Source organism: Globicephala melas, chromosome 18 (assembly GCF_963455315.2).
Source record: "Globicephala melas chromosome 18, mGloMel1.2, whole genome shotgun sequence".
Taxonomy (NCBI): domain Eukaryota; kingdom Metazoa; phylum Chordata; class Mammalia; order Artiodactyla; family Delphinidae; genus Globicephala; species Globicephala melas.
Genome location: NC_083331.1, coordinates 5,945,433 through 5,972,839, shown reverse-complemented (window position 1 = coordinate 5,972,839; position 27,407 = coordinate 5,945,433). Strand labels below are relative to the sequence as shown.

The 27,407-nt window shown below is 45.5% G+C and overlaps 1 protein-coding gene across 8 annotated transcripts in view; it reads right to left on the bottom strand.

Moving 5' to 3' along the window:
- MTUS2 (microtubule associated scaffold protein 2) overlaps positions 1-27,407 on the bottom strand; it is a 496,165-nt gene that overhangs the window by 441,408 nt on the left and 27,350 nt on the right. Inside the window, exon 4 of one of the 8 annotated variants that reach the window (XM_060287790.1) lies at positions 9,171-9,203. The exons of the other annotated variants lie outside the window; for them this stretch is intronic. The gene's annotated coding sequence lies outside the window, so the exon portion shown is untranslated. The remainder of the gene's footprint in view (positions 1-9,170; positions 9,204-27,407) is intronic. 8 annotated transcript variants of the gene reach the window in all.

Sequence of the window (27,407 nt, the reverse complement as noted above, 5' to 3'; positions counted from 1 at the left end):
ATCACTTCAGAAATTATTAGTACAAACAACTTCAACTCCTTGCCCCCCTTGGCTCACTGACCCGAGTCAATCCATCCACCTTTACCATCTCTGTTCTCCTCACAGGTTGTAGAGCGCTGACCCTGAAAACCACTTATCATGCTCATGGTGCCTGGATACATCCCAAGTATCAATGTCAACTGGGCACTCAACACTAAAGGGAAATTCTCTCCTCACTTTAGAATTTCTCACTCACATCAATTTTCAACCTCTGCTGGATCATCAAGGGACTCTACTGTTCAATGAAAATCATTTAAAACTCTCTCTTAAAACACACATAGCAATATACCTACCCAAGAGATATGCATCTCTCAAATTTGCAGCAAGGATGTTTCAAGAGGGAACTCAAGCAAGGGGAGCCCCCCATCAAGGTTTCATACGACTAGTACATAAAACAATGGGCCTGGAGAAGTCTCATGGCAACCAATGAAACAAACATTCCAGGAAGTAAACCCTACCCTCAACGCCATGACCCTGCATTCAGGTCTAAAATGTGAACTTCCTACTTGGAATTAACCTCACAGAGGAATATGAAAATGGCGGGGGGAAGAAAAGGAAGTCTTAAATAGTAATTAAACTTTGTTTCTCCCTGGTTCCAGAGATGTCCTGGGGAAAAGCCCATTCTCACCTGAGTTTTCCTATCCACCACCAGGCATTTGACGAAAATACATCATTTTGTAAGCCACAAAACTCAATGTTTCAAAGTATTCTGAACCATTAGACTAAAGGCCATCAAAAAGTAGGTTTGATCCTCATATACATCAATGAAAGTCTTTCGGAGCCACAAAGCATGCACCCTAATACACCAGCCATGACTCAAATGATTAAGTACAAACCTTGCACCATAACTAGAGAAAACACACAGACCACGCTCTATACTCAGCAGGTCAGTAGCTTCATTTCCAAGTGCAAAGGATCACATGTTGGGATGTGGTGAAACACAGGAGCCAGTACCTCTAAGGCCTGTGCTGCCTGTGAGGCAACAAGCACCAGGGCAGAGAATCAGCCAGGGCATCCGTTATCTGGAGGCTAAACATACTTAATTAAATATCAGAATTGAATTACAGTTTATTACATCAACAGGTAAAATACACATGTACCCATATTACTACAGATCAGTGGGGAAGCTTCTGAGCATGTTCTTAACAGATTCTTTTACTAAAGCAACATCATCACCGCCTTAGTTACAGGATTTATAGTAATCTCACACTAAATTCACCTCGTTTAACTGAACAAGTATCGACAAGTAATGTGAGATTTTACGGTTCCTACCATATGCCATCATTATAAGATGACATTCTCTGTTACACTTCCACTGGCTTACAAGTTATAAGTAATAGATCAAATTTGCTTTTTTAGTTTCATTCAAGATGAGCCCTTAGACTGGGATACGTTAGCAAAGTTGTCTAAACACATACCTCTCAAGTTGTTTTAGTTGTAAGTTATTTTTAATAATTCTATTAATTGTGAAATAGCAACAGGCTATTTACATAAGTGTTTTTAAAATAGCTTTTAAAAGTAAGATAATAATAAGCAAGGTATAAATGTTTATGTCCCAGGAAAGAAAAGAAAACAAAGAGTCTGAGAAATGATGCCAGAAGATGAAAGGACAAATTAATTTAATAAACATTTACAGACAACCTATTATGTGCCAGGCATTGTTCTAGGTACCAGGGACACAACAGGGAGTGTAGGGGATACTGTGTCGGTCATCCGCCCTCCTTCCTGATAAACTTGACTTTGTTCAGGTATTCACTTTTCCTCCAAGGCATCCCCCCAGGAGAAGCTGGCCACATCCCTGGCTCCACGGCTCACCCTGACTGTTCCAAGGACAATTCCATTCCCATCACCAAAGACGGGATCAGGAATGGGTCTGTGACTCCACCGAAGTCAAAGATCCACAAAGACCGCTTCCCTGGAACCTTTTGGAAAAGCCTTTCCCCTACTTTGTGGGACCCCCAGGAAGTCGTTTTCTCTTCCTCTAGACTGTGTGTTGAGTTGAGAGGCTTGGAGATGCTGCAGCCTTCTCTACGATGGCTTGAGGATATGGAGAAGGGGAGAGCCAAGACATTCACATGGGAATGGAACTGGCACCTCTAGATGATGTCACATTGAATCCTACCCCACCTTCTGGTTTCCATATTTACGTGTGCTAATAAATGTCATTACTTAACTAATCTCAACTAGGTGTTCTGCACAAGCATATGAAGGCAACTCTTCAAGGACAGAGTCTCTCTGCTTCAGAATTTATTATCTGTGGGGGAACAAAACACTGATCCAATGTCCAAGATGAGGCTCCTTAATTCTGAAGGAAGGCAGAGAAGAGATGAGAAAGGCTAAAACCCCCTCAAAGGAAGTCAGGTTTCAGCTGTTAGCGAAATCATTTAAATAACAGCATCTCACACAGACTATTATATAGAGAATGGATAAACAACAAGGTCCTACTGTGTACAGCACAGGGAACTGTATTCAACATCCTGTGATAAACCATAATAGAAAAGAATATGAAAAAGAATAGATACATACGTATATACACATAACTGAGTCACTCTGCTGTATAGCAGAAATTAACACAACACTGTAAATCAACTATACTTCAATAAAATAAATTTTTAAAAAATAATTTTAAAAATAAATAAATAACAGCATCTCAGGATAATAGTGTGTAGGCAGCTAAGAATCTGGTCCTTCCCGGCATTCTGCCACCTATGCAAGTCTCATCAATTTTTGAATTTAAAAACACTTTAGTTTTTTAGTTTGGGTTTTAGTAGGCAAAACAAGTGATGAATAAAACAAATTCTAGAACATTACAAATAGGAAACCTACAAAATAATCACTTTAAAATTGCTATAAATCTTTTTAATAAGAATAATTCTTACTTACTGATACATTCTTAATATCTATGAACAGAAACCAATTTTTTTCATTTAAAGATACAATTTTGGGCTTCCCTGGTGGCGCAGTGGTTGAGAGTCCGCCTGCCGATGCAGGGGACACGGGTTCGTGCCCCGGTCCAGGAAGATCCCACATGCCGCGGAGCGGCTGGGCCCGTGAGCCATGGCCGCTGAGCCTGCGCGTCCGGAGCCTGTGCTCTGCAACGGGAGAGGCCACGACAGTGAGAGGCCCGCGTACCGCAAAAAAAAATAAATAATAAAAAAAATAAAGATACAATTTTATCTTTCTTACTCCAAGTTGTTGAAATGATCATCAACATTTTTGAGGGACACCAAGTGCTCAATTATAGAATTCAGCTGAACAATTTTCTCCCTGGGAAGAAGTTAAATTCTTATCAATCCAACAGCATATACTTACCTATGGGATATTTTTTCCTTCCACAATAGCATAGACTTAAGTTAATCCTTTAAAATAGAACAATCACATGAATACAGAGCCCTCAAAACACAGGCTTAATAAAGCAGCAATGTAAGGGCATACCCAGAATAATAAAAACAAAACCAAAAAATGAATCTATTTAACCTAAGTTTTGAGTTTCCCTAACAAAGAACAAATAACTTCTACTGAATTCATTTATTTAATATATTTTTACTGAGCACCTATTATGTGCCATGTACTGTGCTACTTGGTGGGAATACACTGGCTCCTTCCTTCAAAAAATATTGTCTTGAGGTGGAGACAACAAAGTAAACCTCACAAATACATGTAAATTACAATTATGATAAGAACATCTATAAAAGAATGATTTGAGAGGTCCTACTTATCTTAAGATAATTGATACCAAATCAAGACCCCTCAGAGTGAACCCACTTAAAACAAAACTTTTTTTTTTTTTTTTTTTGCGGTACACAGGCCTCTCACTGTTGTGGCCCCTGCCTTTGCAGAGCACAGGCTCCGGACGCGCAGGCTCAGCAGCCATGGCTCACGGGCCCAGCCGCTCCACGGCATGTGCGATCTTCCCAGACCGGGGCACGAACCCATGTCCCCTGCATCGGCAGGCGGACTCTCAACCACTGCACCACCAGGGAAGCCCAAAACATTTTTTATAGTATGTAAAAAAAAAATAATTGACATGGCAGCCAGCCCCCAAAATTGCCTACAATGAACCATGACTCCTGGTATTCTTGCCCCTGTGCAGTTCCATCCCACAGTGAACCAGGGTTGCTCCTCTGTGACTAATCTGGTGGAAGTAACAGTATGTGACCCCTGATCATAAGGTCATAAAAAGCACTGCAGCTTCAACCTTGGCCTCTTGGACCACTAATTATTCCTTCTTATATCTCCATGCTTCCATTGTGGTCTGCTGGCAATACTTTTTTTTTTAAGTTTTATTTTGCCTGAAAATGTTTTTATTTTGCCTTTGTCTTAGAAAGACATTCTCACTAGATATAAAATTTTAGGTTGGCAGGTATTTTCCTTTAGCTTTTTAAACACGTAATTGCATTGTCTTCTGACTTTCATTGATTCTATCAAAAAAGTCAGCTGTCAGTTTTATTGTTACTCTGTGGAAGGGACTGTGTATTTGGAGTTCGTGAGATTTCTTGTGTCTATGATGTCTTTCATCAGATTTGGAAAAGTCTCAGCCATTAACTCTTCACATATTGGTTATGCCCCTCAGACCTTCCTTTGGATGCCTAATATGAATCTCAAAGTTACCATATCCAAACCTTTTGCTTTTCTCTGCCAAACCCACTATTCTCCAAGACTACCCCAACTAAGTAAAGAGCATCACATCTCCCAATACCTAAGAGTGTTCCTCAAGTCCTCTCTTTCCTCCACTCCCCCATCACATCCATCACCACAACTTTTTTTGTGTGTGTGTGGCTGTGCTGCATGTCTCGCAGGATCTTAGTTCCCCAACCAGGGATAGAACCCAGGCCCTCTGCACTGGAAGCACGGAGTCCTAACCACCGGACTGCCAGGGAATTCCCCATCAACACAACTTTTGAAACATATTCTAAACTTACCCATTCTTCCTCAGCTGCCCACCATCACCAGAGTCCACACCATTTGTCTCTTATGCAGACGCCTCCCGACTTGGCTCTCTGCAGGCTACTCTCCACGAATAACCACAGTCATCTTTGTAAACCATGAATCAGGTCACATGCTTCCTTCCCTTCCTGAAAATCTCCAATGTCTTGTCACCCTACTCTCTCTCATGAGCTGCTCCTACAAACCCCTATGTCTTTCTAGCCACTATCCTTGACCAATTGCAAATCTAACCAAACTTGAGAAATCCCAACAAATTCACAAGCTTAATCGCTATGAGGGGCATGGACGTCAACAGCCATGGCAACAACTGCGAGGAGATGGGAAACGGTCCAGCAGAGATCTTCACTGAAAAAGAGATGGGAGAGGCTGGGACGGGGCCATCCAGTCCAGTGGTCCTTCCCCGCTCCTCCCCTATCCCGTCATCTGCCTGCTTCTCCAGCTGAGGCCACTTGTCATCATTTGGAGAATGGAAATATTATCAAGATTGTTTTTGTTTTACAACTCAAACAAGAAGAGGTATTTCATTTGGACTCCTCCTAAGACCTAAGTTTTTTTTTTTAAGTAAAACTTTCAATCTAATCATAGTCCATATACTTTTTTCCAATGTGTATGAAGAAATCAGAGTCTGTGTTGGCCCAAGGGTGAACATTTTAAAGTAATTCAAAAACCTGATGATAACCAAAACAGATTCTGTATTGCACAGAAAACAGACACAAAACATACAGGGATCTGCTCCCTTAATTTTTTTGACACTAGCTCTTTTCAACAAAACCCTTTAACAAAACGGAAAAAGAGCCCTTCTTCACAATGATAAGCAATTTACAGACGGACCAATGAAGCTCCAGCCATTGTAAAATTACTTTTAAATTACAGCCATTGTAAAATTACTTTTAAATCACTTTCCAGTTAAAATGAACTGGAATTTACTAGCTTTGAAAGGGCTCTATGATCAACACCAATGTGAAGTCATCTGAACAATGAGCTACCCAGTTAAACTCACCGGAAGCTTTAATTACTTAGCTTTGAGGACATAGAAAGCCAGAGCAACTTAAGAGAGTTAGGTCCAACTAGGGTAGCAGTTGAAGCCAAGGTCAAGATTCTACAGAGCTCTTCAATGGCTCTAAATATTTCTTCCCTTTGAAAAGGATCTGCAGCTGATGTGCAGACGAGCAAATCAACACTGTGTAAACATTACAGCTGGGTGGTTTTGAAAGAGAAGTTGCTGGCAATTGTCCTGTACTGCACTCATGTTTACCAACCTCCTCCTTTCTGCCTGCACCCAAGAGCTAAAGAGAAACCAAGAGCACCCTACACCCACTCAAGTTACAGAAGGGGGATGCTGAGAGGAGTCCTAGAGATCACCCAGCCCAGTGCTTCCCAGACTCTGGTCTGAAATAAAGTTCTAACCAGTCAGCCTACAGTGAAATTTAAAAAAAAAAAAAAAAGGATGACATATAGTGAACTCTTTATGAAGCTGAATTTACTCTGTCTCTAAAGGATCGATAGTCTGAGACTATAGCTTTCCTACCTTTCTAGAGTTAAAATATCCTTTCCTTCATGAACTCTCTATAGGCAACAAAAGCAAGAAAAGAATGACAGTGATGGTGGTAGGTGACTGAAGATTTTTTTAACTACTTCGTTGGCAAAATAAAAATTTGGAAGATTTTTCCCATAGCTCTCTAGTCCCTGAAATCCAAAAAGCTAAGAATGCACTAATTTAAACCCAATTTTTCCCTTTATAAGGCCTGAGTCCTGCTAATGGATGAAACTCTAGCACAAGGAGAAATATAAGCAGTAGCAAACCGCATGGAAGGGATACCCTGGGCAGATGGAAGCCAGGACCCACAGCCTAACACCAGAAGGGCCACCCTGTTCCTCCCCCTACAGCCCAACCCAGAAGGATGATAGAGAGCTTCCTAGAACTCCGGCATAAACGAACAGAAAACCACCAGTACTGTCACTGCTTACTGATGACTCTGGGAGAGAGTTAAACCACCACAGAAATACAGGTTCCAAGGCAAGAAACAGATGAATTTGTCATAGAGGACGACACTACCATAAGGTAGCAAATCACACATCACTATACTGCAGTGTGAATTTTCACCTGAGTCGCTAAACTGCACATCCAAAACTGCCTAGGTTCTTAATTTGAGAGAAAATGCCATCCTTCCGACTTCCATTTCCTCCTCCTATTTTCCTTAAAGCAGCCCTGTGCCCCCCTCACGTCTGCTACAGGTAGACAAAAATGAATGATTTGAACAGAAAGTGCTTTGAATTCCTTAGAAGTAGGCATGAAGATTATGTGGTCGTCGAATTATTTGCGTGGGTCTTTTCGGGATTCCCTTCAAAGGACTGTTAGCTGTCCCAGGACCCTGGAGTCGGAGCCAACATCACACATCTTGGTTATGACAGCGGTGCAGAAGAGGCTCAGCGCTGGCAATCGCTCCCCTGGGTCCCTGCACCAGGATTTCAGGAGAAAGAGGAGAAGCTGCCACCGTCAGTCACGGGGGCAAAACAGCAACGACGGGGTCTAGGTCTAGGTCTAGGTGAGACATCCTCAGCACGCTCTCCACCTGATGCAGGAACTGCCAATACGCTTCACCTTAGTATTGAAGGAAACCCCAATGCCCTGTTGAAGCGTTACCAGAGAATTTAAATACTGATACAACGTGAGTCTTCTCGTATTAACCTTTCCTCCCACTGGATATATTTTAAGCAATCCAAAGTGATGTTTGGCAGAAAAGTAGCGAACCTTTGACTTTGCACAGGAGATTTTCACCAAGTTCTGGATAACATTTCTCCTCCTCCGAAGTCCCTGGCACAGGCAGGAGGTCTAGAACTGTCACTCTGCGTTATTGGTCAATACAGTGCCCCGCCTCCATTTTTTTCTTATAATTTTTTTCCTTAAGTTTTTAATCAATATTAAATCAAATATGAGGGGAAAAGTGGGAAGACGAGAAAGAGCTATGGTTACATACCCCAATGGGTGACAGCCACAAGCAAGTTTACTGAGTAGTAACAGAGAGAGGAGGGTTTGCTTAATACAAAGAGGCAAAGGTCTTTTAAAGCTAAACATTTTCCCATTCTTGGCATCTGTCTTACACAAGACTAGACCAGCACATTCTTTCACCACCATTCTGCCCTCCCCCACCTACCACTGCAGGACAGTAGATACGATTTAAGACTTTTGCTTACATTTTCACAGACTTGCAGAGATTAGGGATTATTTCTGTAACTTCAATGTTTGCTTCAGATAGCAGGTGTAAAATGCTGCATTTCGATGCATTCATGATCTGTTACTGTCCTCAAAAACTTAGCGTTTTAAAATTCATTTTAAAATTTCAATCAACCCTCCATCATTAAATACATTTTTAAAAGCAGGATGTAGCAACTTTAAAATGCAGGCCTGGAAGTCATACACAGGAGGATATCCAATCCTCCTCCTATCAAATCCTATCAAATTATACAAGACAGAGAAACCTACCTGCCTAGTTCTCAACCAAAAATAAAAGCTAAATCAAAATTCTACAAGTTAAAATGAAAATTCAATAGTTTGTCCTGAAACCATTATTTGCAAACCACCGCTTAAATCTTATGTAAACTATTTTTAATATAAGAATTCTGTGCAGAGAGTTTATAATAAATCTCACTATTTACTTCAAACCATCTGAAAACAAACGTGAAAACCTAGCTGAAAAGCAAGAATCAGTCATGTTAGTATTTTCACACGGCACATTCCTAACCCACAGTTCTAGGCAGCGCAGAAGCACAGATGCCACGGAGATGAATAACAGGACCGTCAAAGGCCATGTGCCGGGAAGCAGGAGGTGGCCCCAGCGCTTCTTTGTTCCTGCCACACCCTTACCTGCACACTTCTACCGTTATCTATGCTTACCAACTACTTCAAGTTCAGGAAAATGATACTCCAGTCGCCTGAATTTCACCAGAAGAAAAAAAAAAAATTCACACAGCTTCAGGTGAGCTATGGATAAATTAACACTTAAGCTCAAACAGGATCAAAACAATGAGACGGTGCAGTAAACAGCACCAGTAACAGTGGCCACCGTCTCGTATGCAGGTGCAAAATGCAGCGCACATGTGCTCCCGTGCAGACGCTCATTAGCATCAGAACCACCTAGCTCGGGAAGCACTCAAATGCACTCCCCGTGAAAACTTAAACATACCATCCGCGGACGCCGCTCCTCCAGTGTTTACTCCTGTAAGAAACCCCCAGAAACAATGTATTAGCTTTTGAAATGAAGGAAAGTAGGAGTTCGAAGCGCAGTGCTCCCACAGCCTCAGATGGTTTTGTTTCCAGTTTTGTGTTCAAGAAAACAGTTTGGCTCATTCATCAAGGAAATCACAAGAGAAAAGCAATTACAAAGAGCACAGCAGCTGAGCATCCCAGAGACCGTCACTCTAGGGCACCCCGTCTTCCCTAAGATGTCCCCACGGGGAAAACCGGAGGCTCTGTTCCCGATGACACTGCTCCTTCCGAGCCAGCCCAATCAACGGGCTAATTTGGGGTGGAACACGCTAGAAATACCACAATCCATCACACGGTACAGGAGATTCCCCCAACAGCCGAAATCCTGACTATCACACACCACAGGATATATTTTCTCCCAGTTTAAGACGTGCAGCCAGTGGTGGAGACTCGGTGCTGAAACAATTTGCATAACCACGCCCATCCCCTCATTACCAGCACTTACAGGGGAATCCAGAGTCACAAGGGGAAGCACAAACGGCTGGGAACAGCTGGGCACTTTGCCAACTGAATATGAACATTTCATATTTTCTGGGTATTTCATCACTTTAATTTGACTCTTGACACATGAGTGAGCGTCTGACCCAGAGGACTGGGGAAGGAGCTAGAACCAGAATGAAAATGGAAGGGGCTCCATCAGCTCCAAGTTCATGCCTCTAAAGCAGTGCTTCTCTAAATCACGGGCCTTTGTGACAGCCGAAGCCCTGGCTTTATCAATATTTATCAGAAATGGGGCTTCCCTGGTGGCGCGGTGGTTGGGAGTCCGCCTGCCGATGCAGGGGACGCGGGTTCGTGCCCCGGTCCGGGAAGATCCCACATGCGGCGGAGCGGCTGGGCCCGTGGGCCATGGCCGCTGAGCCTGCGCGTCTGGAGCCTGTGCTACGCAAAGGGAGAGGCCACAACAGTGAGAGGCCCGCGTACCGCAAAAAAAAAAAAATATATATATATATATATATATATATATATATACACACACATATATATATATATATTTATCAGAAATGCAGATTCCTGAATGCCAACCCAGAGCTACTCGGCCAGAATCTCAGAGGCTGGATCCTGGAAGCTTTACCTGTGATTCTTAAGCTTGTTACAGTTTGCTTCCTAAGCTACCAACTGCTTCACAGACAGGCTGAGCGGCTAAACAGACACACTCACACGCACACACATACATATACATACATGCACACTCACGCTCCTTTGCTGTATTCACTTGAAAGTTCTTTATATTTTATTTCAAATTTTAAGTGAAGAGTGCAACTATGATTTCATATTCTCCAAGAGCAGCTGTGTCTATGCTAACCAAAAAATTCAGTTACTAGTAGTCGTCAACTACATACAGGGGGGCAAAAACAAACAAATGTTTAAAATAAAAGGACAATACAATGAAAATAAACTGTTGACCACAGACTTATAACCATGGTTCTTATTTGTCCATCAACTTCTCTCTCTCTTGGGAATCACCCAATTTTTCCCCGGAAGAGGCTGAAAATGCCCAATGGTCCTAAAGGAACTGGCATCTTAGGTGTGAAGAATCTGAGTGGGGTGTTTCTGTTTAGTGAGTTTAAAACCCCACAACTTCTTGACCAAGCAAAATTTCAGGCCCACACCTTTTAAATCTTTTGATTTAGTTTGGTCACCATCAAGCTACCACTGTAGGGTTTTAAAAGTCACGGGCTTTAGCCACTAATTCAATGAACATTAACTGCTGTTCTACCAATCATGACTTGTTTAAAATTTATTAAATGGTGAAAAAAAACACCAGAATAGCCTTTTTAAAGATTTTTGTTTTGCTCACCTGCTTGTTATTATGCTTTTCACATAAGACTGAGAGCCAAAGTCCCCTAATTCTTTGCAGGTAACCAAAAAAACTGGATTATAAGTTATAAAATAGTTTAGGCTTTATTCTAAGAAACTGGATTCAGGAATCCATGCTGCTGGTCCTGGCACATCAGTTGAGTCTCCCCCAGAAAGCTTTCTCACCTCCCTCCTACCACCCCATACCCCAAACTCCTCCTAGGAGTGCACAGGACACCATACACTCATTTGGACACATTTACAACCTGGCATGGTCACCTTCACTATTTATCAATTTTTTATCTCGCTCCAAAAGAGGGACGGAGGTAGCTTACATAAGGTCATTATAAATACGACCACCTCAAGTAGACAATAAGCTCATATAAAGTCCAGAGCTCTCAGGTTTATTCTGGCTCAAAATATTTTACTGAACCCCTAGAATATTCCGTTGCCTCTAATTCCTGTCCTCCTACACAGAGCATTGCAGTAAACTCAGTTCTATTTTGAAAAGCTGTTTTAAGAAGAAGTGAACACCTTTCCCCATATCCTTCTGTACTGAAGACCCTGCTGTGGTGATGGCTGGCAGTCTCCAGTCGTTTTGTTTAGCTCTGAGGACACTACAAAGGATTGCTTACTCCCTTCAATGCTTTCATGGAACACTCTCCATCAGACACTTTGGCTTTTAATCACTCAGAGGATAAACTCTTAGAGAAATGAACCCAACAGAACATAAAGCCCTTATTCCATTCTATTAGCGTGAAATGGAATACTAAACCAAGTTGCTGCCCTTCCTTGACCAAAAAAACAAACAAACAAACAAAGCTACAGGAACTTGAAGTGTGCTTTCCAGAGATGGTGATGAACTGACCAAGCCACCCACCATCTGACTTGAATCTCTTGGTGACCAACAGTATTCACTGACAAGACAGCCCGCCGGAGTCAAGGGTACTGCCAGGAAACATAACACAGTGTCTTACGTGCAACGTTTGTGAACATAGTGGAACTATGCTCAATCCACTAATCCTCAATCCACCCCCTTCTCTAACAATTTGGTTGGCCTGCTTATAGCTAGGTTCAAGAGAGTGGGAAAGAAACACAAGATTAGTGATGACATGGACATATATACACTACTAAATGTAAAACCGATAGCTAGTGGGAAGCAGCCACATAGCACAGGGAGATCAGCTCGGTGCTTTGTGACCACCTAGAGGGGTGGGATAGGGAGGGTGGGAGGGAGGGAGACGCAAGAGGGAGGAGATATGGGGATATATGTATATGTATAGCTGATTCACTCTGTTATAAAGCAGAAACTAACACACCATTGTAAAGCAATTATATTTCAATAAAGCTGTCAAAAAAAACTTCTAGAAACAAAAAAAGATTAGTGATGACAAATAATAAGGACTCAAGAAGTATATACTGAATAAATGAATGAAGTCAGTGCCTCAGAAACCAGAGCACCTCCTATACCCACATCCACCCCTTCAGCCTTTCAGTTCCACTAAGCCACCCAGACGCCGAGTTGGGCCCTGTGAGCAGTGACAACGGCAGCAGCAGAAACGTAGTAAATTACAGCAGACACTCCTCACCTGACCCATTAGTACAACCCCTGATGAGCCAGGAAGCCTGGGAATTTCAGTAGCTACAGGTGCCAAGCACTTGCCTTGATAAATTCTTAAAGCCCAGAGCTCTCCCATCTGGACACGAGCACAGCTCAAATTTTGATCTATGTAGTTTGGCCCAATAACTGGAAGTCAGGTTAACCTTGTCTTCTCCATAAAATAGTGTAGGAAACGATGACCCTTATAATAAAATACCTGCTATGGTTACTATGTAGTTAACATTTGTTACACTGGGAACTCACAACAGGGAGATGTTTGTAAGAAAACTTCCTGCATTTGTGAATATATAGGGGGAGAGGCGAGGATGGTTAGGTCGCCTAAATTCATCTCCACAGATTCTCAGAAGTGGGCAAAGTGGCAGGAGAAGAAAGCCAGAGTCTCAGGGATATAATTAGTGACTCCTAACCCATGACTTCTGAACTCCAAAGAAGAACTGTATGGGGGCTGGAGCCTGAAAATCAACTTTATATTAAAGCATATCTGTTTTCAGCAGAACCTAAAACCCTTGTGGCACCTGTGAAACATTCTTCTTCTGCTAAAATGAGTTCTCTTTTCCTCACTGGAAAGCCTGCTCCAGGCGAACACAGAGACAGGTGCACAAAGCTCACTTTGCAGCCACCGAGGAGGAGCAGAAGTGCTGAGGCGGTTAGTATTAACCTCTCCTGTCCAAGGTCAAAGTCCCTCAGCCCTGGGCTATGTTAGAAGGCTTGCAAACCCTGGGGCACACACACCTCCAATGGCACTGCGGGTTCCTGCATAATAACCCAGGGCGGAACCACTGGGCTAGATGGTGATTGTGTCCATCTCAGCAGTTTTCCAGGGGGCGAGGTGTGTTCTCAAACCAACGAATGGTAACTGAGTGGGACGGCTGTATGGGACTTGAACTTGTTAATCAGAAAAGGGAGTGAATTTTAATACGGAATCAACTATTTGTCTGGGGAACAAAACAGCCTCTAGGCTAGTTCCTGAGAGTCAAGGAAACCGATTGCTTATGAGAAGGGAGGGAAGCTGGAGGAAGGGGGAAAAGCAGAAGAGGATTTGAATTTGATGAGCCTGGGGCTCTGCTTTAACTATCTGTGGATAAAGATGGGGCTTTATTATCAAAACTCTCTCCTACAAAGAACTGGAATGTGCAGAAACAGGAGGCCAAGTACCATGCAAATGACTTTTATATGTTCGTAGAAATTCTTTAATTTCTTCTTATTGCTCACCCTCTAACGATAATTACTTCAATACATACGGTTTGAAACTATAAAACAAAACGTTAGCACCATCACTCCAATGGGAAATACCTATTAGTACATAGTTCTTCTCTTTTCATACATGTTGAGCTGAAGTCATTTTGTACGTTAAATGGTATTCCTATTTTTCAGTCAACATCATAAATTTTTTCCATATTATGATCAGCTTCAAAATCACTTTTAATGACTTCAGAATTCATCCACGAGACGTGTCCCACTCCCTTAGCTTTTAAGATGTTTCCAATTTTCTGCTATTACAAATGAAACTCCAGCAAACATCCTGTGTATAGATGGTTTTCTTTTTTGTACTATCTCCTTAGGATAAATTCCCAGAACACTAAATCACTAGATATTTATGCCTTTATTGATTTGGGGATTGCCTGTCAAACTGCTTTCTAAAAATTTTACACTGACTTCCAACACAACCAAAAACGTACGAGAGCTTACCCTTGCCAGCCCAAGTATTGTTTTCATTGAGTTTTTCAAGTGTAGTAGATAAAAGGGGTAGCTTCTTCCATTGGCATTTATTTGATTCCACTGAAACTGACCTATTTCCACGTTTATCAGCTCCACTTCCCAATTGTTTGCTTTTTTCCCACGTATCTACTATTTATCAACCTAGAAAAGCTCTTTGTATATATAACAAACATTAATACTTGATCATATGTGCAGCCAATACACTTTCCACTCTGGCTACGTTTTGTTTTCACATCAGATGATTTCGCTTTCATGTAGTGAAATCCCTGGATCACTTCTCATCCTTGAAAGTCATCTACCCTCCAGGGACCTCATGAATATCACATTCTATTTTCTTCTAGTTTTTCTGATGTTTGATTGTATTGTTGGTGGTCATCTTACTATTTAATCACCTGGAGTGGGCATATATCTTACCAGGTGTCACCCCAAATGAATGATTTCCAAATTTCAAACCAGCTATGCCACCAATATTGTTGAATAATCCCATTCAGATTGATTAGTGTTACTTTTCTTGTCACACATGTACATTGAAGTCAAGTGTGGGGTGGGGAAGGGGTGTGGGGTGTGTGTGGGGTGTGTGTGTGTGTGTGTGTGTGTGTGTGTGTGTGTGTGTGTGTGTGTGTGTGTGTGTATGGCAGAGTCTATTTCTGATTAAGTCCTTTTGTAAATGTTAGACTCTCCCTCCTATGTTAAGGATGAAAATAAAAAAGGTTTTCTTTCCCACATACTTTTGGGAGCTGGGTGTGTAGGGGGAGGAGGGCTGCCCAAAAAATCTAAGGGGGGAACCCATGGGGAGTCCTCTGGGAATCTCTGGGAACAGGGTCAGGGAAACCAGGCCCAGGCTGCCTTTCCCAACGCAAGTCTCCCAAGTGGCCACATCTCCCTTTCACACATGCACTCCTCAGTCGCTGAACACACAGAAATCTGCCTCCTATCCAGATTCTTCCACATTCCGGTAAGTACAGTTGTCCCTTGGTATCTGCAGGGGACTGGTTCCGGGACTCCCCTGGACACTCAAATCCGTGGATGCTCAAGTCCCTTCTATAAAGTGAGGTGGTATCTGCATACAACCTAGGCACATGTTCTCGTATACTTTAAATCATCTCGATTACTTATCATACCTATACAATGTAATGTACGTACCTAGTTGTAAGTACAATGTAAATGCTATGTATGTAGTTGCAGGCGTGGCAAATTCAAGTTCCACTTTTTGAAATTTTCTGGAATTTTTTCCCCAAATATTTTCTGTTCTTTTTTTTTTTTTTTTTTTTGCGGTACGCGGGCCTCTCACTGCTGTGGCCTCATCCGCTGCGGAGCACAGGCTCTGGACGCGCAGGCTCAGCGGCCATGGCTCACGGGCCCAGCCGCTCCGCGGCATGTGGGACCCTCCCGGACCGGCGCACGAACCCGCGTCCCCTGCATGGGCAGGCGGACTCCCAACCACTGCGCCACCAGGGAAGCCCCCCAAATATTTTCAACCCACAGTTGGCTGAATCCCCAGTTAGTTGAATCTGAGGATGCAGAACCTGTGGGTACCAAGGGCCCGCGGGACTGAGTACCCATGACGTGCCAGGCACTGTTCTCGGCTCAGCAAAAACAACACGGGCAGAGCTCCAGGACTCCTGACTTCTGAAGACTATTCCCAAAGATCATATTTCGGCCTTGATATAATAGCAGCTGCTGCCTGCCAACTACCTATTAAGTGCCGGGGAGTTTTCAATTTATGAACACAAACACACCCATTTAATTTACTCTTCAAAGCAGCCCTTGGGCTGGCTGTTCTCATTTTAGAATAAGAGAAACTGAGGCTCAGAAAAGCTAGTAAGGGGCAGAACCGTACCCACACAGGCCTGTCTGGCCTCCTAGTCCCCCAACTACACGCAGAACAATAATCTGGTAGGGCTTTATGTGGGTGTGCAGGCTGCCCGCAATTAATCCTCCCGCACAATGCTGACCATCATTTATCCAACAGGCAATTGATCTACACAATCTCACACACACTTCAGCGTCCGAATGCGCTCCACTCCACCGCCTACTACTTCTCATTTTACTCGCCATCCTCAGGCCGGCGGACACTTTCTCCGTTCACGCCAGGGCACTGGGGAAACTAACGTCCCCCCACCCGTCAGGGCCAGCGGAGTCACTCCATCAAGGAGCACCACCCCTGATCAGCCCTGTCCACGAGTGGCAGAGGCTCAACCATCTCTGTCCGCTGGCTCTCTGGGCCTGGTAAGACTCCCTAACAGACTGATTCTTGGATAAGAACAGCCTTTGTAGCTGACAGAACTAGCGAGGCACCTGGCACTGGCCAGGAGGGTTCCTGTTGTGAGGCTACACTAGAGCTGTCCAGCAGGGAGCTACACAGGCGGACACAAAACGTGAGCGAATGCCGGTCACACTTCACCCCGTGCATAACGACAACGTCTGCAAAGACAGTGCGCGTGGGGGGGGGGCGGATTTCACATATAGATTTAGTGCATTTCTCTAAAAGCAGCACCAAAAGAACTTGTCCCAATTTCTCCAGTGTCCAGCACACAGAGAGAAGCAGTGAGAAGACAGGACAGAGGAGGGAGCAGACAGACAGCAAACCTTCACTTCCAGATGAAGGGCTAAGCCCAGTACGCATCTATCGCAAGCTAAAATGGGGAGCCAGGTAGTGCAGCGTCAGGATGTGCTCTGCTGCCTGCCTTCTCCCTAGGACCGAAGGCAAGACAGCCCAGCCCCGATCTAATTTCCCTGCTCTTCTAAATACACTGGGTCTCTCTACTGCCTTCACACGCGACGTCTGAAAACGTCAAGACCTAGCTCCTAGTCCAAATCTCTCCTTCCAACCTCTCAGCTCAAGTGATGGTACCCACTGAGTCCTCAGATGTTCTCTGCTCACGCCTTTTCAGACACTGTCCTTTTAGGAGGAAGAAAATCAAATTCCTGGATTCCCACAAAAAGCCAACAAAGGGCTGCCTGCTAGGAATGCTGACTCACTTCTCCTCTAAAAAACCAGTCGTTTGCTTGTTTTACAGAAAATGATGACAGTTACCTGGAAAGAAGAAACAACAGTATTTGTTTAAGGGAGGAGAACGCTCAGTAAAATCTAGAAATATTATTTTGATTATATCTCCAAATGGGAGCTTTCCTTACAGATGGCAGAACATTGTAGCAAAGAGCAGTTAAGCAAATTCTAAATCCATCTTGTCCAAGATATCTGCCGCTTTGTCTAACTGATCACAACTACATACAATTTAAATCCCTCCCCCTAATTCCACCTCCCCCCAGGCTCAAGGTTTTACAACAAAAGTAAGCAGAATAAAGTTTATTGATCAGCAAGGTTCATTCTGAAATAAAACCCCCCAGTCTGTCTCCCGTCAAGTTCCAGGGGAAGCAAGTGATCAGGAAGGCTTGCGTTCCTCCCCCAGCTGACCAGCAGGCTGTTTTCCTACAGAAACATTTTTCTTGGGCAACACACGCATTCCCCATACTAGATCTCTCCTCTCTGTATGATGTTCCTCTGCGAAGCTCCGTAAATAAACGGTCTTTCTTAAATCAGTTACAGGATGATTTACCCCGTGCCTTTAAAAAGTCAAGATGTTTTATGAAAATAAAGCTTTACCTCAGTAGTTAAGTTTAATAGTAGCTACTTGTCCTCCGTATTACAGCGAGCGCTGCTAACTCATAAACGCCTTAATTACTATAGTTTGGAAGCTGGCAGATGGCCACAGGCCTGAGGAAGCCAGCATATGGCTCACGGACTCCGAGTCCTAGAAAGCAAAGCATCGCACAGACAGGCCCAGCTCACAAATGGGTCTAAAAACATGTTTTTCCACAGAAAGGACCATACTGCAGGGGTGAGGTCCTCAAGCAGTCCCCCATGTCCTTTTGTTCATTGTGTCTCTGAAGAATCCAGCCATGCCAGACAAGCTTGGGGACTGTCTGCAGATGTCCAGCCCAGGACAGTGCCGCCGGCAGCTCACAGCCCTCACCCAAGCCTTGCAGGCCTGACGACGGCAGCAGGGCAGGGCAGGGTGAGGTCCACCCTGGTTCCAACCCCACTGGCCCTCAGATGCTTGTAAGGTACAGTGGAGACGGCGACAACTAATTCAGGGGGTCGGTGTAAAGGGCACATGTGACAACTGAACAGGGCTTAGCCCTGCACTTCAGCCTGATAAAGGCGCCCAAAATGACACCTTAAAAAATCCCCTACGATTATCGACTTCCCCCTCCCCCAAAGGTAGCCCGTTCCCTTGTATTTGCTGCCCGTCGAGGCCCGTTCAAAGCCCTCTTGCCCTACCCCTCCCGACATGCGGTGTCTTAACCTTCTCCTACCTTCTCCCCTCCCTCCCCCATCCGAATGCGGCTTAGTTCAGGGAGTGAGCCCTGGAGATGCAAAGGGAGGACCTGGCTTCAACAGCAGCTTTTTTTTTTTTTTTCCCCCAGAAGCAAAGGGAAGTTTTATCCTTTAATCAAAGAATGCAGAGGATTGAACTCACGCTCTAGAGCACACGCTCTCCAACTGCAGCCTTCCTACCTCCTCCTCCAGCAAAGCCCACCCTCTGTCTCAACCTGCCCTCACCCAGGGTCCTTTTCCAACTGAATCTTACTCACTCTTTAAAACTCTGAAGAAACCTCCACCCCCGCACACCCACGAGGTAGGGGTTCCCGCCCCACACTCCCAGAACCCTCTGTCTGCCGCACAGAAACTCACACATTGTATCTGAAAGTATCTGTCCCCCTCTCTTGCTGCTGAGGTTGAGAGGGGGAGAGGGTGGGCACACGTGATAATTTTGTTTTTAATCTCCAATGCAGCAAGTCTTCAACATGCACTTGATGTTGCTGGGATGATAATAAGGTCCTTCCTGTCCTACCGACCCGGATAAAGAGAGAGAGGAAGGAGGGCTGGGATAAAGCAGAGATACAAGTTGAAGTAAGCACATGAAAGCACTTGGCCAGCTACTAATTGCTATGCACATGTTAGTCTTAATTTTATTTTATACAGCAGGTCAGTGAAAAAGGCGGGTCTGCAATTCAGCGCTGCTGCCATTGCCATGGGTTTCATTCCTGAGCTACAACCCTAGTATAACTGACCTGGTATAAATGTAAAAAAGAACACAAGGTAGAAAGGGCCCTGGATCCCTGGATCACGTCACTTGAGAATCCTTCCTGTAAAAGAATTTCCATCTTGGGGAAGATGTGCGTGCCCTGCCTCCCAGGGAAGTGGCTCAACCTCACGAGATGGCCTCCTTCTTCTCGTTCTTTTATTAGGTCGGATCATCTGACATCCAGAGCACGGAGCTGCCCTGCACAGTGCTGAGCACAGCGGCTATCATCACCTATACTGGGGCTTTTTAATGGCATTAACACAGCAGGGGCCACGTGTGGCTTTGTTCTCCACAGTGCACTTAGCACCCAGCCCAGGGCCTGGCATGTAGCAGAAGCTCGAAGGTATCTATGTAAATGATGGATGGATGGACGGATGGATGGATGGATGGACGGACGGATGGACTGTCTGATGACTACTACACTGGAAATACCGAAGTGAAATGATAAGGTTAGACTGTGCAAACCTGAACTTAAGGAGGCATCCCCTCTGCCCCACGTGTGTGTATGTTCTCTTTCCCTGAACACCTTAGGTACTGGTCATCCAAGCTCCACCAACAAGCCCTTAGCTGTTACTTCCACATCACCGCGTCAAGTGTATTTTCACTCCTTCTTTATTTATGTAAAAACTTGAAAAGGGCCGTTCTGTAGTTTGACTTCCAAAACTATTATCTGCTTCCCACTTTCCCGAAAGGCAGCCTGCTCCCTGGTCTTGCTGCCTCCTGGTACTGGTCTAAAGCCCTCTCGCTTCCTGGCTTCCACCACCACCCGGCCACCCCCAACATTACTTAATGCTTTACCTTCTCTTTCAAGAGCCAACTTTGTTCTTTTCTGGATCTCTCTCCCATTCCCCAGGTAACAGCTTCCAAAACACTGATCTCTGATCTTTAATCCCTCCAGAAAGCCCACAGACCGTATGACTTTAATCTTCTGGATTTTTAAAAAGAAGAATCATTAATTGGAAGGTCAAATTTCTAAGTTTAAGAAGGCCTGCCTTTGTCTCTCAGAACTATTATCTTCCCAGATTTTCTCAGATGGTGCAGCATTCCCTAGGAGAAAGTGCGGAATCGGTACCCAGGATGGCTCTCTGAAACAGCATTCATTGCTCAAATGTAAGTTGAACCTTGTCTCAATACCCTCAACAACCAAGGTCCTCCCTTCCCAGGGGAGCCAGGCAGAGGGCAAGCAGCCTCCTCGGGAAATGTCCACAGCTCCTTACAGGGTGAGCGGCTAATGGGCTCAGAGGTTGATTCAGTGCCTGAGAAGTTGGGTTCTGGAGCCAGGATGCCTGGTTCAACTTCAGCTACACCTCCTGTTACCTGGGTGGCTCTAGGCAAGCGACTCTCAGCTCCCCCATCAATGAAACGGACTCAGTGACAACATCCACCCAATAAGTTCATGGTGAGAACTAGGAATTTTGGAGAACACGCGCCCCGGGGACAGCACCCAGCCCAGCCCAGCCAGCACTCCACACAGGACACAGTCTCTCTCTGCGTAAGCGCCTCTTTCGGTTTTGAGGTTTGTTTTGAGTTCTTTCATTGTTTTTGTTGTTGTTGTTGTTTGGTATTTTTCAGTCTACCCCTCTCGTTCCATTTTAATATGGACTGAAGTTCAGAATATATTTGCAACTTCACAAAAAAACACAGCAAAAAGCCCACAGAGGTGCTAAACAGTACTCTTCTGGGGGGAAGGACTCTGTCCCATGGCCAGTGAAGACGGTTGTTTTATAAATCGTCCTTAGGCTATTTCCAGATTAGGTGGCTAGCCCATAAATGCCCTTGACATTCTGTAACCAAATTTGTCAAAGAGATGTCCCCAGGTAAGTGGCAGAGCTCCGAAGCCAGGTGGCAGGTGCACACAAGTGCAGACCTCAGCACGCTTGGCGGCGCAGTGAGAGGAGCAGCCCGCTCCCAGCTCCCAGCTGACGGCGTGACTGCTGGCGCTTCCGATGGGCTTCCTACCTGCCCCCAGCCCTGGCTCCTGGCAGCTCTCCCTGCTCGGCCAGGGCCGGTCCTTGGAGAAGCCCGGTCCTGGCAACCATCAGGTGCAGCCTCAGGATGCAGCAGACTCGGCACCCGTTTCACCGAGCTGGCCTGCGTTTGGGCCCCACGAGTGCTAGAGAAGGCTCCCTGGATATCTGGGACTTTGGGACACACGCGGTCCCGCATTTACTCAAAGCAGCATCCCATGTGCCTTTGCGAGGCAGCCAACCTCACACCAGAGCACACAAAGGCTTTTCAGGGGTGCTCGTTTTAAAGGGAATCAGTTTATAGAGCCTTACCTCTTGTATGTACTTTTCCCCCAAATCCTGCTGCTGGGAGTATCCTTCCTCCTCGCATCTGCCTGTCTTGCAGTTTTCAAGGAAAACACACCCTTCACACCCCCTGAATCTTTCTCTAGGGCGTTGATTCAGGCTTTAAACTCTTCAGGTGACAATGGGACAATTCCAAATACTGGTATAGAGATAAAGACTGGGGTGTCAGTCAGACTCTTACCAGGGAAAACAGAATCCACTTTAAGCATCTGTCACAGAGGGCATTCATGCAGGGAACTGGTCACGCAAATGCACGAAGAGCTGAGAAACCCGCTGGGAACCAGGGAGCCAGGCGGAGGAGCAAGTGCCGGGGGTCAACGGCAGCCCCCCAGTGTGACCAGAGTCCCGGGGGCAGCAACCCCAGGAAGAAGCCAGGACCCCCGTGAGCCTGGCCCGGGCCGCCGGTAGGAGCTGGCGCCGCCAGGGGACTCAGCCGCTTCTGGAGACACCACCAAAGTTCAAGGTCAGGGGCCGGTGAACTCTGGCTCCTCCCCACTCCACAACCCCCCACTGAGAGTCTAGCAACTCTCCTGGCTTTTTAGTCCCTTGGCTAGATTGGAAAGAGTGACACCACCAGTTTTATTTTAAATTACCCATATTCCCAATAACCTAGGGATTATTTTGCAACTCTTTAAACTTGTGGTGAAATTTTTCGATGTTAACTTTAAAAAGTGTACGCGATGTTTCCAAACTCTTTTAGGAGGTACCTGAGTAAAAAGCTTAAAGACCTCTGTGCTCTGAAATTGTAAGATAAGCCATCCCCCCTTCTGTGGGTTCACAGGCTAAGGAGGCCGAGGCGAGGAAGGAGGGACTAAATCCAGGCTCACCGACCCCCTCCTCTTCCAGCTTCCCGTACAGGCGGTTCCTACACACACCCAGGAGGCAGGTACTGCTCTCTCTACTTTACAGACGTGGAAACAGGGTCTCGGATGTTCACTGAACTGCCTGAGGTCAAGTTTGTAAGTGACACAAGGAAGACTCAAAACCAAACTTGTTTAATTCTACGATTTCTTGTGTGGGGAAATCACTCCCTGACGTCAAAAGCCCAGAAGCGATATGTTATAAAATGCGTCCTAGAGCAGCATTTCCCAAACTGTGATGTGCCCACAAACCACCTGGGAGCCTGGTGAGATGTAGATGCTGACTCTGGGGGTCTGAGGTGGGAGCCCGAGAGTCTTCATTTCTAAAAGGGTCCCACGTCTGGGGACCACACTTTTGAATAGCAGGACCTGTGAGCAGTGGGCACTGAGCTTTCCTGAGTGGACGCCCCCGAACGGTAAGACACTTCAAGCATACATCCCCCAACATGTGTGAACTTGTTCATTTATAAATTGTATATACCTGTATTCTGACCAGTAACTAATATAACAAGACTTACCACCCAGTTAGGAGAAGATACAGTGTTACAATCACAGCTCTAAATCCACATTTCAGATAATCTTGGTGATGTTGAGTTTCCAGCCAACTTCTTGTCCAATAGGCTTAGGTTATCATTTTAATTTTTACTCGGCTACGGAAATTCTCCTACAAGGAGCAGCAGAAACCATGTCCATTCTGCCTGTTTCTGGATGTTCATTTGCACTTTCACTGGCTACTATGATAGTCAATTTCTAGGTTAATTTAGTTAAAACCAGATAATGTGATTTGTAAAGCTACTTCACCCTGCAAAGGCGACAGAGGTGTGAGGTTGTCGCTTTTTCCTTCCAGGCGTGACCTCCCATCACGCCCTCCGGACACCTCAGTTCGGAACATTACAGGTGACCAAGCGAAGCTGCCTGTGTCCGTCCTTAGAGCAAAACATAATAAGGCTTAGTTTCTGCCTCATCCTCCACCCACAAAGGAGTGTCAGGAGCCTCCCCACGGCACCCACTCAGGACACTGCCCACTCTGGAAACTGCCAACCTAGCGAAGAGGCTTGTGTGTCCTGCAGGATCATGAAGAACAGAGACCACCTTCCCGGTCAGCGTGCCACTGTTTTCACGATCAAACCCGTTTTCAGATAGTTTAACAAATGCTTAATTAGAAGGAAACATTTTATATGGGATTTTTGCAGCTCTTTACACTTGCATCCCCACCACACACACTAACTTTTCCCTCCCTCTCCCACTTCTTTACCTTAAATCTCCTCCAACCACATCCAAAGGAAGCATTAGAAACAGCAAAACTAGAGGTGTTCATGACAACACAGTATCAGACCTATTTCAGGTAATCAGATGCTGTCCGCCCAGAGGACATCTGGCAGGGAAATTTTTTTCCAAAGAATTTAGAAATTCTGTAAATTTTATGTTGCTCAGAAACAAACACGATTTCAGCCTTTGAAAATATTTCGAGCCCTGGAAGACCATTAACTTCTCTTCTGGCAAGCCGCTGAGAACAAAGCCCCCAAGTACCGTCCCCGTTACCCTCATTCACCTGGTCATCTAACAGATGGTTAACCGGGGTCTCCTGTGTGCCAGACCCCACTCCAGGTGCTGAGAGAGCAGCGGAGAACCAGATCTCCTCCCAGAGCCTACGTTCCAGCAGGGGAGAGACACGAACAAGTGAGTATGCGGCACCATGACGGTGCTCTGAGGAAGAGAACTCGGAAGGAAGAGGGCAGAGGATGCAGGGCGTGGCCAGGAAGGCCCTTCCCAGGGCCACGCTGGGGCAGCCGGCACGCAGCATAGGAGCAGGCCACAGGCCACGCACGGGGCAGGAACCATGCGAGCGGAGGGGTGGCCCAGGCGAACCGGGCTCAGGAAGAAGATGAACGGCAAGGCGGGCAGGTGGCGCATTAGGAGCCAGGGGGCGAAGGAGGAAGGGCATGGGGTTTGTTCTGCGCGGAGGGAGAGCAAGTGGAGACCCGGGAGCAGGGAGCGATGTCATCTGCAGCGGGTGTCAAAGGCTCCCTCTGGCTGCTGGCGGGAGAACAGGCGCGGGGGGCAAGCGTGGAGACCAGACACACCCCAGTACCACCTCCTCTGGGAAGCGGCTCCCAAGGCCCAGGTGTGGGAGCTGACACTGCCTAAATAAACATTCGTTTCTCTACCTGATGCTCCTTTTGTAGTTTCGTACGATTTTTAAGAAGGGCCTACAGAATTGCACACACTTCAAGACGCGGGTGAGAGCCCCTCCACCTGTACCTGAACTGCTTACTCACCTGTCTCTGTCTCTTCCTAGACTCCAGGTTTCTGGAAGGCAAGGACCATGTCACATTTACCTTTGCATCCACGACGTCTGCATAGTACCCAACACATAATAAATACCTCCTGAACTATTTAACATAATATACGTGTCTATATGCGTGCGTGTGTATATATATATACACTTGTGTGTGTGTATGTGTACACACATACTGGGTTAGCCAAAACGTTTGTTCAGGTTTTCCCAAAGATGTTACGGAAAAATCCAAAGGAACTTTTTGGCCAACCCAAAATACAGACACACACACATACATAGGACAACGTTTTTGAAACGAGTACTCTAATTTCCTTTTTTCTGTAGATCAGATTCCCTAAAGCTTCAGGTACACGTGGTCATTCAAGATGAATTCCATCAATGTCAATGTACAAATGCATGTGCTTACACGATGGCATTAAAAAGTACGATTTAGACTCAGAATCACTAGCCCTGCATTTAAACTATGCACACGTCATGGGTTTTTTATTCCTCGTAGGTCCAGTCCAGACACATTTCCTCACCTTTCTCTACCAACATATGTATAAGTTTTCTCTGGAACTGGAATATACCTCACGGCTAAGACACAGGAAAAAACACAGCATAGAAACAGCCCTCAGACACCTCACAGCTCTCACGGAACAAACAAGCTTCAGGCAAGAAGAAGCCTTCATCCTTTTCAGAAGATACTTTAACTTGCAAATAAATGATCGTCCGCATTTAATAGTGATATTCCTCTCTGGCAACTTAGAGACATACTCGGCTGCACACAAAAAAGGGAAATTTTCATCTAGAAATAAATGCAACCATGGTAAATAGGTAACTGAATATTCGGAATACAAAAATCAAGGTAAATCTTCTCTTCCCAGTGGTCTCATGTCAAGAGAAAACAAATATTTGTAATGAGGACAGGTATGATCATGAAATTTTAACACCCAGCAGGAGGCTTAAATTTTAACGGATCTGTCTGAGTTTTTGCTGTAAAATTAATCAACTGTCTAAAGACCAACCTCAGGGATGGTTTAGAGACATCCTCAAAAAATGCAGCACAAAGAATGAAAGTTCTCTGTAGCAAAATTAAACTTCATTTTCACAAGTCTCTTCTCCCTTCTACTGCTTGACACTTTAATGTTAAGCATACCTTCTGGGCAATTTATCTTTTTAACACTGTTCTTCTAAGCTACTGCTGTTGGGAATTCTGCACAATATTGCAAAGTTCCAGGCTGAATGTGGACAGAGTCCCTGGTGAGACCGACAGGAGTGCCTGGCCCGATGGGGTGGCCTCCAGCCAATGAGCAAGCATGTCCTCTCTCCCGAGCTTGCAGCCAAGGCCAGGGCACAGCAAGAGACCCACGCATCTTCCATGCTGAACCTGGACCCCGAGAAAACAAGCACTGGCTGTACTCTACCTGGGTCCAAAAACTGGGATGGGGTCCTGTACAGCGGGGACTTACCCTGTCTTAATGTTAGGATGGCAGGTACATTTTTGTCTGCCTCTGGGTCTGGGGTTTGCGGACAAGTTATAAGGCCTCCTTCACATCCCTTCTTTGTCCCCCTTTGTCTGAAGGGACTGTCAGAACCTTCACTCAAATCTTAAGCCAACAGGCAGAGGGCTGTGTGCGGGCTCTGGCTAAAACCTCTCGCCTGGTGGGCGTCCGTCCAATCAGCTCCTGCTGGACAGAAGGGGGACGCTGTTCTGTTCCTATCACCGGCTTCAACGACCATAAAAAGATGAATTCCTCCCCAGATGGGTTTTCTAAACACCTGAGGTTTCTATAGAGTGAGTCCTCCTGGTTTTCTCCTTATCTCTACCCCTGCCCCCCGCCCGACTCTGGGCCTCACATTCCAGATGCAACGTACTGACGGCTGCCCCCTAGAAGCCCTGGTGATAAACCAGGCCTGCAAGCTGTCTCCTGAATTCGGAGGAGTGGAGGGAGGGAGGACTCAAATGGTTAAAGATTTCTGATGCAGAAAAACTCAGGGAGGGTTTCACAAAGGGCCGAGAACTTGAGTTGGATCTTGTGAAAGAAAACTCAAAGGCAGAGAGGAGAGAGAGCAAACGGCATCCGGACAGAGGAACACGGTGAGCACACAGGGAGAGGCAACAAGAGCCGTGTTTACAGAATGCGCAGGGAAACGTGGCTGGAACAAAAGGTCCATAGAGGGAAACAGTGAGAGGGAAACCGGGAAGAGCTTTTCCCAACAGAACCCGCACTGTTGGGTCCATGAGGCAGGTCCTGTGTCGCTCTCATTCCTTCCATCTGCGCCAGGGGCCGATGGCAGTGCGACCGCTAAGCTGGGTTTCTCTTTCCTCTAAGGATTCTGCATCATGCCTGCTCGCCTTCCTGTTCCAGGTCTGTGCTGAGTTTACTTTCTGGTACAGCTGTTTGCTGGTAGCGTATTCCTCTGTGGCTCTGGACCAAGTGGGCTTTTCTGAACTTCTGCCTGTTCAGCTT